General features: G+C 41.0%; 1 pseudogene; it reads left to right on the top strand.

The window, feature by feature from the left end:
- The first annotated feature begins 5,333 nt into the window (after window positions 1-5,333).
- LOC125294534 lies at window positions 5,334-10,007 on the top strand (annotated as a pseudogene).
- The last annotated feature ends 3,409 nt before the right edge of the window (window positions 10,008-13,416 follow it).

Here is a 13,416-nt window from a genome sequence, read left to right as displayed (position 1 = left end):
TTTTCTTAAACGAAGCTTTAAACATTTTAATGAAAATAACTATTGTGACGAAGTAAGACAAGTTTATTGGTCACAAGTTCTACAGGAGGATGATCCAAATCTTGCTTTGGGAGTGTTTGACCGTCTACTACTCCCGATAGTTAATAATTATGCCCCTGTCAAGAAATTAACAGTACGAAATGTGAAATCACCTTGGTTAGATCAAGAACTGAAAGTACACATGAAAGAGAGGGACAGAGCCAAAGCAGAAGCAGTAAAATCTGGTGGTGAACAGGAATGGAACAAATATCATAAACTTAGAAACTTTGTAACAATTTAATTTTAAAGCAGACATCCATTGGTATGTATGCAGATGACTCTACTATTTATGTAGCAGCCTCAACATCAAAGGAATTAGAAAATATCTTAAATGAAGACCTTATAAGGGTAAAGAAATGGGTTGACTCAAATAAATTAGTTCTTAATAGTGAAAAAACAAAATGTATAGTATTATGTTCTAAATGGGGAGGTAGATTAGAACCAAAATTGAATGTAAAAATAGATGATAAAGAAATAGAACAGGTCACAGAAGTGAAACTACTGGGTGTTTTGATTGATAGTATGATGTCCTGGACGAGCCATGTTAATGAAATGGTAAAGAAAATGGGTAGAGGAATGGCTGCAATTAGATACTGTCGAAAATACTTGCCAGGCTGCTTAGTTAAGCAATTAATGCAGGCTGTAGTTCTGTCCCAGATGGACTACTGTACTGTGGTATGGTCTAATACATCAGAAAATAATTTCAACAAGTTACAGGTTGTTCAGAACAAAGCTGCACTTATTGTGCTCAATTGTTCATACCGAACAAGAGTCTCTGAAATGTTAAATGCATTGAACTAGTTATCAGTTAAAGACAGGTTACACTACCCGTAGATCTGTTTCATGTCTGTAGAAAACAGATGCGCACTTGCAAATGGAAAATCCGTGCGTGCAAAAATCGTTCGCAAATTCACAAAACTTTTTTCTACACAGTGACAAAACGGATTTGAAGATGTACAAACCATTTTACATGCACAAAAATATTTTACAGATACAAATTATTTTTACATGTACACAAATAATTTTTACGAGCACAAAATATTCTTACAAGCACAAAACTTTGGTACAGGTACAGAAAACTTTTGCCGAGAATTTTATACCATACACAGGTGAGCCCCATGATCATCAGTCACAGGGTCTCCCAGGGTGATTTCCCGGGGCTTGAGCCTTCTGGCGGCATCTCCTGGCAGACTGAGGTGTGACAATGTTTTCAAATCAACAAAAATCTATGCAAGTTCCTCAATGTAGAGAGTCTCTGTGCTCCGTATCACCCACAGATCAATGGTCTAGTGGAAAGATTGAATGGGAAAATTCAAAGGTGAAGCTACATTTAGAAAATGAATAGGCTATAAATATTTGTGTGTTTTGAATGAATTACTGATGACAATTAATAATGGTATGCTGTGCCTCCAGAGCACTGTGTAAACTTGTTGAAGACAAGCCTCAAGAGTGGGACGAGTATCTGGATGCTGTAATGTTTGGCTTGAGGACCAAGATACACCTCACCACTAGATTCAGTTTTTTTAATGTTTGGTATGGAGGCACGCTACCCATGTGAATTAAGTGAAAATTATGAGGTATGCCATAATGTGTATTTGACAGAAAATTGAAATTAATGTAAACATTACAAACTCATCCTATATCTGTTTTTCTTTCAAAGGTTGACAGCTCAGTGGAGGACATCATGACAGAACAAACTGTGTCCAGCGCTATTGCTCTAAAAGAAAAGATGGACAACATTGTCAAAGCCAATGTAAAAAAAAACAGGACAAGAGGCACAAGGTCCTGAATCCATCCATTCTGTTGGTGGGGCAAAAGGTCCTGAGAAAAAATATCAGGACACAGCAGAGGAAAGGGGGGAAGCTGGAGCGCACCTGGCTTGGACCTTATACAATTACCAGCATTGTCAATAAAGGTGCAGACCTGGTGGATGAGGTGGGGAAAGTATTTCCAAAAATCAACACCGACCATCTAAAACCATTCATCGAACCACAACACCGCATTCCTCACAGAATTCGTACACAACCTACAGATGCACCACCAAACAAGAAAATACATCTCAGCAGCTCAGAGCAATCCCCTCCACACACCCAAATCATTTCACCAGAAGATTCACAATCACCATCCCCTCCAACGACTCCTCTTGACCTTTCAGCTGCACCACCACACCACTGTGATTCACCAATAGACCTCACACCCAAACCACAACCACAACCTGTTCCATTCACTCCCCTGTCACCAGTGGACCTTTCATGTGATTTCCTGTATTCTGGTGCATTTTGGGGATGGCCAATACTAAATTCAATCAGATTCATAGCCTACATCCTGATTTGTTGATATTGAGGCAATGATTCCATGCAAAGGCTTGGGCTTCAGGGCCCCCTGACCCCTTTGGCCCCTGGGCCCGGTAGGCCCGTGCAGTGATCCGTCCCTGCTTCAAAATAAAAAGTTGTTTGGAGACAACAAGGTATTTAGCAGCACCACAGTCACATAATGTATTGTTCGTTGAATAGTATTATCTACTTCTTTTTAAAGAACTGCACTGACTTCTTTTCAGAGCCCTGATAAGAAAAATGGGTGTGGCTGTGTCACGCTGGACATGTGGCACAATGCCTCACCCACTGCAGCGTTACACCACATCCTGTGGAGTGTTCGCTTTAAAAGTGTGTGACAGCAAATACATATCACATATTTCGATATCATAAAGTGGGTGATGTGTGCATTTGGGTGTATTTTGTTAAATTTTTTTAGTTTGCAGAACACATCCTGAATGACACCCCAATGTTGTTTTCTGCCAACAAACATAAAATTGACGAAATAAGAAATGTCAATGTCAAAACATCATGTTAAATAGAGATAACATCATGTTAAACTAAGTTAACTCTTAGTTATCTCCTTTGCAGCAGATCTAACGTGAACATTATGCAATCCATTTAATTGGGAGCAGCGTCTGCACTCACGAGAGGGAGAGAGAGCCGCAGGTTCCAGCTGGCTTGTGATTGTTGATAATTGATATCTCCTTCTTATAAGAAAGTTTTAAAAGGAAATCATGAAGGCAACAGTAGTTCCCACTACTGACCATTTAAAAACTGTGAGAGGGCCCAGCCATATAGGTACAGCACTAGCCATAACGGAGCAGGCAGAAGATCATTGAGAAATAAACGTGAATTAAAGCGACTGTCTTAAAGCGACAGTGCACAATTTATACATTTGTTAAACAGCATAAAATTAGCAGTATTTTTAAGCAATTTTTGTATTTTAAAATATTTTAAAACAAATACTTTTCATACTAAATTATAGGCTATAAAAAATGTATTTTTTTATGCGTGGGGGGGGGGGCGTGGGGGGGTTGTTGTGCGGCCCGCTGGCCAATTTTCGAAACCCAATGTGGCCCTTGAGCCAAAAAGTTTGCCCACCCCTGCTCTACGCTCTTGTTTTGGATTCATTGAGCGCAGCTCAGTAACTTATCCCGGATGCCTTAATTCTGCTTTTGTGCAATAGGCCCCAGGACTGCTATTTCTTTAAAATGATGTGTATTTTTGTTTTTGTTTCAGATATCCTGTGATTCCTGTGACAGATGGTTTCACGTAGGATGTGTGGGAAATCCCTCAGTGGAGAACCAATATTCATGCTATGCATGTGCTTATTAACAATAAATGATGTGTGTGCTAGCATTTATGGAGAATGTTTTTTTCCCTCCCCAGTCAGTATGTTTTGTGCAAATATTGTGAAAGCAGAATATAAAAAGCATTGTCCTTTCATTACTTTCATAACATTTTATTAGTCAAGCATTGTTTATTCAGGGGAAATTAAAAATAACAAATGAATATACATAACACAATGTCTAGTTGTATAGACTATACATTTGCAATCACAGTGGTTTAGAAAAATAGCATTACGAAAAATAGCACAGCCCAGTGAAACGATGTTACATCCAGTTGTGTTTTGACTTACGTTACTTCTGTGAGTACGTACGGTAACCTAGCAATTACGCAAGACTTTTGAACGAATTTGGTTGCAGCGGTGTGCAGACTTGGCCTTTTTTCCTGAATATTCCGTGTATCGTTCGTTTTTCAATATAAAACCAAAAAGGTTACGTCTACGTTTTCAAACCAAAATTTAAAAAAATGGATGTCGTTTTCCGACTTTGTAGGCCACTCAATTAATTTATTATTTATTTTCTTAAATAAACTCCTGGTGTACCTACAAACTTTCCAATGCCTCGTTTTATGAGTAAAGAACATACTGTAGAAGTTTCGTACCATTCAGGGCATTATTAGTGGGGTAATTTACGAGATAAAAGTTGGTTCCATTACGCCTGCAGAAACTCATTAGTTTCTGACGGCGCTACTCGAACAGGGTTCGACCAAGGGAAAACAGGTTCTGGGAGGGTGTTTGGCTCGGGGTCATGGTGCAAAGGACCCTAGGGTGAAATTACTCCGAACCATCGCTTTAGGTATAGTTCATTTTGACTGACATAACATAAGCAAATGATAATGTTATAAAACAGCAGAGAATTGTACGAAAGCAACTGATACATGTCCAAAAGTATTTTACATTTTTAGTATTTTACATTTAACAATTTGTAGTATTTTACATTTAACAATTTGTTCAGAGGAAGGAGAAGTTGCTACTATGATGTGCACAAATGACTAAATGTTGTGGAGGTTGAATTATTAGTTATGAGAATTTTCATTCTGATCTGAGAAAAGCACCAAAGCGACTGAGAAAAACTGTAATCTCCGCTACTGAACAGGGACTTACTTAAAATTACATTGTAGAGGGTGTTCCCCAAGGCCAACTTTCCCTTTCTCCATCAAAGGCTGTACTGGGCCCAGACTGCATTTGTGGCCAGTTTTCTCAAGACCCTTCTGACGACTCTCCAAGGGAGTTTCCCCCCATTAGACTGAGGAACTGTATCTATGATTGATTTATAGATAGATAGATAGATAGATAGATAGTGTGATGTATTGGTAATAGCCTACTATTGTTTATCACACCACACCAGTAGGGGACGCTATGCTACCTACGATTGTATTGATGTATGCATCAGTTAATAAAACCTGTGTGGAATTATACCTAGCGTGTACGGTCGTCACTCCAAGAGTTCAGCATACTACTTAAGTGTATTGCATATTAGAATTATAGGCAAGCCATTACAAATTGGCGACGAGAAAAGTAACCCACTAATGCTGTCGGATGATGAAGGGAATTAAGTGATTGAGGCCCTGGACCGAGAGGAAACGAATGAAAGAATGTCCGCGCTCATCGGATATATTGACGCCTTCGACGAAGCCACGGAGCAATGGTCGAATTATGTGGAAAGGTTTGAGCATTTTGTTGCTGCCAATGACGTTTCTTCTGCTAAGCAAGTGGCCGTGTTTCTGATTGTGATAGGGGCTAACACTTATGGACTGCTGCGTAGTTTGCTAGCTCCAGATAAGCCAGCGGGCAAAACGTATGAGCAAATCGTGCAGATTCTTAATGCTCACTACTCCCCGAAGCCCATAATCATTGCGGAGAGATTCCGTTTTCACAAACGTAATCAGGAGGAGGGAGAAAGTGTTGCGCAGTATGTAGCTGTTTTGAAGAAGCTGTCGGAGCACTGTGATTTTGGCGCTCACTTGCAAGATGCTCTGCGTGATAGACTTGTGTGCGGCCTGAGCAATGAAAATATTCAAAGGAAGTTACTAACTGAAGAAACTCTGACATTTCAGCGTGCTGTCGAGATCGCGTTGTCAATGGAAGCTGTTGCGAGAGAAGCTCAGCACTTAAAAAGTTCGCTCAAAGTTCATGCTGTGTCGTTTTCACCATCACAACGGGGCGACAAATGCTTTCGATGTGGCAAGGCAAATCATAATGAACGTGACTTACTTTAGGGAGCAACAATGCCACAATTGCAAAAAGAAAGGCCACATTGCTCGGCAGTGTAAAAATAAAAAGAGTGATCAGAAGCACATAAAGCAAAAGGATGAGTCAAAAAGGAAGCAAAACAAGCCTCATCGAACAGCTAGGACAGGGACAATTCATAAAGTCGAGGCAGACACTTCTAATAGTGAGTCTGCTTCAGATTCAGACTCTGAATTGACACTACATATGGTGTCAATTCAGTAATGAGTGACTTGGAGCAAATGAGAGCGGTGTGTAAGGTTGATGCAGCATCGTCTTCGATGATGATTAGGCCTAAGATTGAGGTCATCGGATCGATAGGGAACTTGACACTGGGGCAGCGGTGTCTTTGATTTCAAACGAGCTATACCAAACCAAATTGGCCCATATGCATTTACGAAAGACGGATGTAGTTTTGAAAACATATACAGGAGAACTGCTTATACCAGAGGGAATGTTGAAAGTATGGGTGAAGCTGAACAAATAGAAAGCTAGATTGCCCCTATATGTGATAAAGGGGAAGTCACCACCACTGTTTGGCCGTGAATGGCTAAGGAAGTGAGACCTTAGAAACGGTACTAAATTGCCATGCCAGGGTTTTTAAGGAGAACCTAGGAACGCTAAAAGGGTTTGAAGCCCCATTGACATTGAAACCTGGCCATCAGCCCAAGTTCTGCAAGGCGCGCGTAGTCCCATACGCATTAAGACCGAAAGTGGATGCCGAGCTTGAACGTTTGTGTCAACAAGAAGTAATCTCCACAGTTAAGTTCAGTGAGTGGGCTACCCCCATCGTCCCAGTCATTAAGAAGAATGGGGGCGTGAGAATTTCAAAGTCACGATAAATACAGCTCTATGCATTGAACAGTATCCAATACCTCGTATTGAGGATCTGTTTGCATCTCTGGCTGGAGGCCATCGTTTCAGCAAACTAGATCTTTCACAGGCCTATCTCCAAGTGCCTGTCAGTGAAAGTTCACGCAAATACCTCACCATCACCACACACAAAGGCATGTTTTGCTACAATCGCTTACCATTTGGAATTACGTCCGCTCCCAGCATTTTTCAGAGAATAATGGATCAAGTGTTACAGGGACTCCCCAATGTCCACTGTTTTCTGGACGACATTCTGGTTACAGGCCGAGATGATGCACAGCATCTAAAAAACCTGAAGGCTGTACTCAGCCGGCTGGAAGAATTCGGACTTCGAGTCCAGAAGGAGAAGTGTGAGTTTTTTATGAGTTCTCTAGAATATCTTGGTCACATAATTGATGCAACTGGGCTTCACAAGTCACCGGACAAGATTCGTGCTATAGTGGATGCTCCTGTACCAACCAATACGAGTCAAGTACGCTCTTTCCTTGGACTCATTAACTACTATGCACGTTTTGTCCTGAACATGTAAAGCCTTCTCCACCCATTAAATTCGCTGTTGCACAAGGATGTTAAGTGGGAATATGGTCAAGAGAGTGTGATAAGGCATTCCAGAAAGCTAAAGAGCAATTGGCCAGCAAAAGTGTGTTGACCCATTATGATCCACAACTTCCAGTTATACTTGCCTGCATGCCTCACCCTATGGCGTTGGAGCGGTCATTTCCCATCGACTGCCTAGTGGTGAAGAAAAACCGATAGCCTTAGCTTCGCGGACATTGAGTAAAGCAGAGCAAAACTATGCTCAGATTGAGCGAGAGGCATTGGGAATCATATTTGGAGTTAGACGATTTCACTCTTACCTGTATGGACGCCATTTCACTTTGCTCACAGATCACCGCCCATTAACAACTATATTAAGCCCCAGCAAGACAATCCCGTCGATGGCTGCAGCGAGACTACAGCGATGGGCACTCTTATTGGCAGCACATAATTATACAATCAAGTACAGGCGTGCCGCTGACCATTGCAATGCAGACGGCCTATCACGTTTGCCACTTCCTGTGCAGCATAAAGACAAGCTGGGGACAGTTGACACCTTCCTCATTAACTACCTAGAAAACCTACCAATTCGTTGTGCCGATGTGAGAAGGGAGACCAGGGGCCTCATGTACAAAGCTTGCGTACGCACAAAAATGCTGCGTACGCCATTTCTCACGCTCACGTCCGGATGTACGAAGACTGACTTGAACGTGAGAATGTGCGGTCCTCCACGCAAACTTAATGTCTGGCGTACTCAAATTTCTAATGTGTATCGTCAGTTGGCGACACTTAGAGGCAATGCAGTGCAACAACATTATATGATCGCGAGTCTAGGCCTTTATTTGCACAGTATATTGTGAAACGTGGGTTATTAAAAATGATAACACTTCGAAAATAGGCCTATGTTTCTAAATTTGGACATGGAACATGCGCAAATTCTACTAAGTTATGCAACAACCTATCTATGATGACAACTGTAGACTTAGAGGATAAGAATTAAAAGGGAATGTGAAACATAGCCTACACAGCCCCGATATTTGGTTACGCGATTGTTGATGACTGGTTATCAAACATTTCACATTCTGAAGAGCTTTCCTCAAAACCTGTGATAAATGGGGTCGGCTTCACGCATTTGCCCATGCCTTAACATTTGCCGAGTGTTTTCTCTTCATATCTCCGATAGTTTTCATTTTAAAAGAAATACATATGGGACAGGATCATGCATGTGAATAAAAAGGCTGACTAATAAGTGCGAATATAAGATATTTCCCTGATTGACTGCATGGCTACTTTGACTTTCCTTGAGTAAGCATTTGCATTATTGTCACACTTGTGTGCAAATATAGGGATATGATCTAGAAATCGTAATGTTGTATAGGTGGCCTGGATCAACTGAGTTCATTCCATTCGGTGCACGATCGCGTGGTACTTGGACACGATTTATTTAATGATTTTTAATAAATGCAGTTATGTTGTCATGGTCCAAATGCATTCAACCCAGTTATGCGAACCCTGTCACCTACTTGCAGACTGACCAATAATTCTGCCACGGTCTCAGCCTAGCCACTGCCACGCTCTGCCACTACTGTTTTTGTTTTGTTATTAATTAATTACAGATGATAAAGACATAAGATTCTTGCCATTTAGTCAGATAAGCACTTCTACCTCGCATTAAGCTGGAAATAAACTTTTTTATTCATTTGATGATTTCAATTAATAAACTTTGCAAATTGCAACAGGTTTGAGTATGAATGGATTCACAGACGAGTTTTCATTGTTATTAATATTGCGGGATAGGCCATTTTGTCTTCGCAGAGGTCTGCGCTCTCGAATGTCCTTCTAGTGAGCATATTAAAATGAGTGTGATTGAGGGAGGAGAGAGGGTGGAGTGTAATGCTTTCGTGCATATGCGCTTAATTTCCGTTAATTGGGATGTACAAAGAAAAGCTGCGTGGAATGCTGCGTACGCACAGTTTCATACATCAGGATTTTTTTGTGCGTGCGCTACTTTTCAGGTTTGCGCGTACGCAATGTTTTAGTATGAAATCCACGCAAGTCTTTGTACATGAGGCCCCAGGTTGGACGTCACACTTGCACTGGTCATGGAGATGGTGTCAACTGGCAAGCTTCGCACCCGTCTGGATCTGCTGAAAACAAGTGTGGCAGCGGTGGTGGACCAGGCACAAGATGCCCAGGGACGATACAGAGCGGCGCACTCAAAAGCCAGGACATTCAGCATCGGCGATCCAGTCCTTGTTAGGGACTACCGGAAGGGAGAAGAAAAGTGGATGGCCGGGACTGTTACAGCACAAGGAGGTCCGGTGTCGTACCAAGTCAATGTTGGACCGACACAACGGTGGAATCGGCATGCAGACCAGATGGTGGCCTGTCACCCCAACATCGTCCAGTCTACAACTGACATACAATCTGCACCCATCACTAACAGTCTGCCAGCTCTGCCAGTCTCAGGTGGAAATCTGGAGATTTCTAACCCTGTTAGTGAGTTAACCACATCACCATTAGATCAGTCAGACAGCACATACACTGACACCTCAACACCTACGCCACAGCAGACACAAAACAGATACCCCAGTCGGAACCGTAAACCGCCCGACAGACTGACTCTTTAAACAAGGGATCAAGAAAAGGGCAGAATAATCCCTTGGCACGCTCGAGGGGACGGGGCAGTTTACCCCTAACCTTAGATATGTTTTTTGTGTGTGTGTTCTGTATCTGTAAAAAAAAAAAAATGTGTACACTGTACTGTTGGTTAAATATGGTATGTTATGTGATGCCTGTGTTAAGGGAGGTTCTATGTTGGTACTATTATGAGTTACTCACTGCATTGAAATGCCTGGTTATGGAATAAGGGGGGGAGGAGTTGTGATGTATTGGTAATAGCCTACTATGGTTTATCACACCACACCAGTAGGGGACGCTATGCTACCTACGATTGTATTGATGTATGCATCAGTTAATAAAACCTGTGTGGAATTATACCTAGCGTGTACGGTCGTCACTCCAAGAGCTCAGCGTACTATTTACATGTAAGTGTACTGCATATTAGAATTATAGGCAAGCCATTACAGATAGATAGATAGATAGATAGAGATACTTTATTTATCCTGAAGGAAAATGTAATGTTATGGGAGATGATTTAATTACAGTATGTTATGGGAGACTTAATTACATCAATTAACATATCAATTAAATAAATAATTAGCTAACTCACAGCTGAGATATTACAAAGATTTATAAACAGATGTTTTGTAATTAACAAGCCACCATCTTTTGCTTTACACTCACAAATATTTGAAAACTGCATCAACATCAACTTACTACTCCTTTTTTAAATCAGGGGCCTCAAGCTTTGCTTGCAGCTCCTCCAGTTCCTGCACTGTCTGGCAGCTGGTCCAGGTGGAGGGTAATTTTGTAGAGCTTGGACCAGGCAGTTAATAGAATTTGCTACATCAGCCTGCATTCTCTCCATTGGCATCATGATTCTTTTTTCTGACCTTTGGATAAGGTCTTTAAGAGCTGTGAAAATTGAGAAGAAAAAGGGAAGTTTCATTTGAATTAGCCTAAATTACCCTAACCCTAAATTACACTAACCTTAACGTTAATGCAAATGGGAAAATGTAGGCCTAAATGTGGACAATGTTTACCATCATTTATTCCTTTGTCCCCTTGGTCCTCTCCTTCCTCTCCATCAGTGTTGGACATTTCTGTTAGTGACACATTGAGATATGTTGTTACTGTATGATCACACATTTTAGTATTTATATGGTTTTACCACAGAAGATTTAACAGCGCCCATTCACTGGGAAATATGCAGAGATTAGACATAGCCTACCATCTGAGGAAGGTTGCAGTTCCTCTATTCCGTCCACAGAGTGTTCGGTGTGTCTGGCAATGGGAAAATTTAGTTAAACTGTATGTATGTACGGTAACAGTCAGTTACTGTATGATCAAAAATATACGTCAGGCTCAGGCTACTGTCAGGCTATATCTCATTGGTTAAACTAAGGACTCAAAACAGACCAGCTATCAATGACATGAACATAAGAGGACAGCATCAGTGACTTACCACGTGGTGCTACAGGGCTGTTTATTTTGTTGGGTGGGACTATTTCTTCATCAGTGCTGGAGAATTCTGTTTGTTACACAATTAGTTATATAGATACTGTATGATCATGCATTTGAGTATTTTTGTGTTTTAACCATAGATTATTTAACAGTACTCATTCACTAAGGAAATATGTAGACATTAGCCATACCATCTGAAGAAGGTTGCAACTCGGCTATTTCAGAAGTGTCTGGGGTGTTGTTCTGTGCATCTGGCAATGGGAAAATTGAGTTAGGCTGTATGTATGTATGGTAGGTCTTTAATGACATGAAGAGGACAGCATAGCGACTTACAAAGTGGTGCTACAGGGAGGCCCTTGTTTTTTTTTTTGGGTGGGACTATTTCTTTGTTAGCTGTTGATTTGAGAAAGGCAGGTTAGTCATTGTAATGTACACAGGCTACATGTTTGCATGCATGAATTGTTGTCATTGCAAATATAGGCTATAGGCTACTGTCATTAATATTAATATAAGCTACTGCCATTGGTTAAACCAAGGCTCGGCATCACTCAAAACAGAGCAGCTCAATGACATGAATGTAAGAGGGCAGATCAGTGACTTACCACGTGGTGCAGGGATGCCCTTGTTTATTTTTTTTGGGTGGGACTATGTCTTTGCCAGCTGTTGATTTGAGAAAGACTGGCAGGTTAGTCATTGTACTGTACACAGGCTACATGTTTGCATTGTTATCATCACAAATATAGTCTAGGCTTACTGTCCGGCCTGTATCTCATTGGAAGCTTCATCTTTCTCCCTGTCTCTTCCTCACTCTCAACATTCGATGTTTCTATGGCTTGCCTTGCCCGTGTCCTTGCTTTCATGTAGTTATCTTAAGACAAAACAATATATTAGTGTGTAGTATAGGCCTATACTTTTATGATGCCACGTATGTATGTATGTATATGATGTATTTATTTGTGTGATGTATGTATGTGCATGAAGTTGTCCAAATGAAATAGCTCATTGAACAAGTACATCATGTATGTGAATTTATTTATTTTATTGAGCTCATCTTTAAACTAGGTCATGTGAAGTGTAAACTTGTACAGCACTGCAATGCAACATGTGATTATCTTACTGGTTTTGTAAATTATTTTTATTTTATACTTGTTCCAGTAGGCCTTATCAGGCATCTGGCTTGACCATGGCTGTAGAATTTTTTCTCGGCCAGTAGCAAATCTGAGAAAACAGACTTTCGGGGCCTGTTAATATGAATATCGTTGTTAGCTCTTACCCCATCTTTTTCCTCCACCCACGAGGCAGGTGCCACAGCAATTGAATTTTCATTTAGAAAATGAACAACGTAGAACAAATTCTGAAAAGAGCATACACTTTTTAGGAAATGAAAACACAAGATCAAATTTGACAATAGCAAATAGGAAATTAATACTAACATGAACTATGTACAGATTGACTGAATTTATTGGAGGTCATGGAGAACAGTCATGATCATTTTATGTCCATGACTGTCCTCATGGAGGATGGCCCTTCCTTGCAATTCTGTGGGGTTGATGACCTCAATCCTGCCTTGGCCACACACAAAAGTCCCATACAGCCTAGAATCACAGGGGGAATTGTGGAAGGGCTCCAATTGTGAGTATACCCTGCATAAAAACTGTCCAGAACTGGTTTCCTCCAACACTTCGCAGCAGGACGAGGGGCTGAGTATAAACACATTGTTAGGATGTTTCAGTTGGATTGGCCTCGCTTCTGCTGTAGTTAGTTGGATCTCCGCCTCTTCTTGGAGACGTTTCTCAGCTTGCATTAACACATTGTTGCCAGATCTGATCATCTGTTTCAAATGGTGCAAATAGTTCTCAAATTGAAATGCACTGCATTGGTCCAAGGAACCATAGGTGGTGGCATCAGAAGCACTGTGAATTAGCGAATGCACATTGTAGACCATAAATTCTG

This window comes from Alosa alosa, chromosome 5 (genome assembly GCF_017589495.1).
Source record: "Alosa alosa isolate M-15738 ecotype Scorff River chromosome 5, AALO_Geno_1.1, whole genome shotgun sequence".
Taxonomy (NCBI): Eukaryota; Metazoa; Chordata; class Actinopteri; order Clupeiformes; family Clupeidae; genus Alosa; species Alosa alosa.
This window is presented reverse-complemented; position numbering and strand designations above follow the sequence as displayed.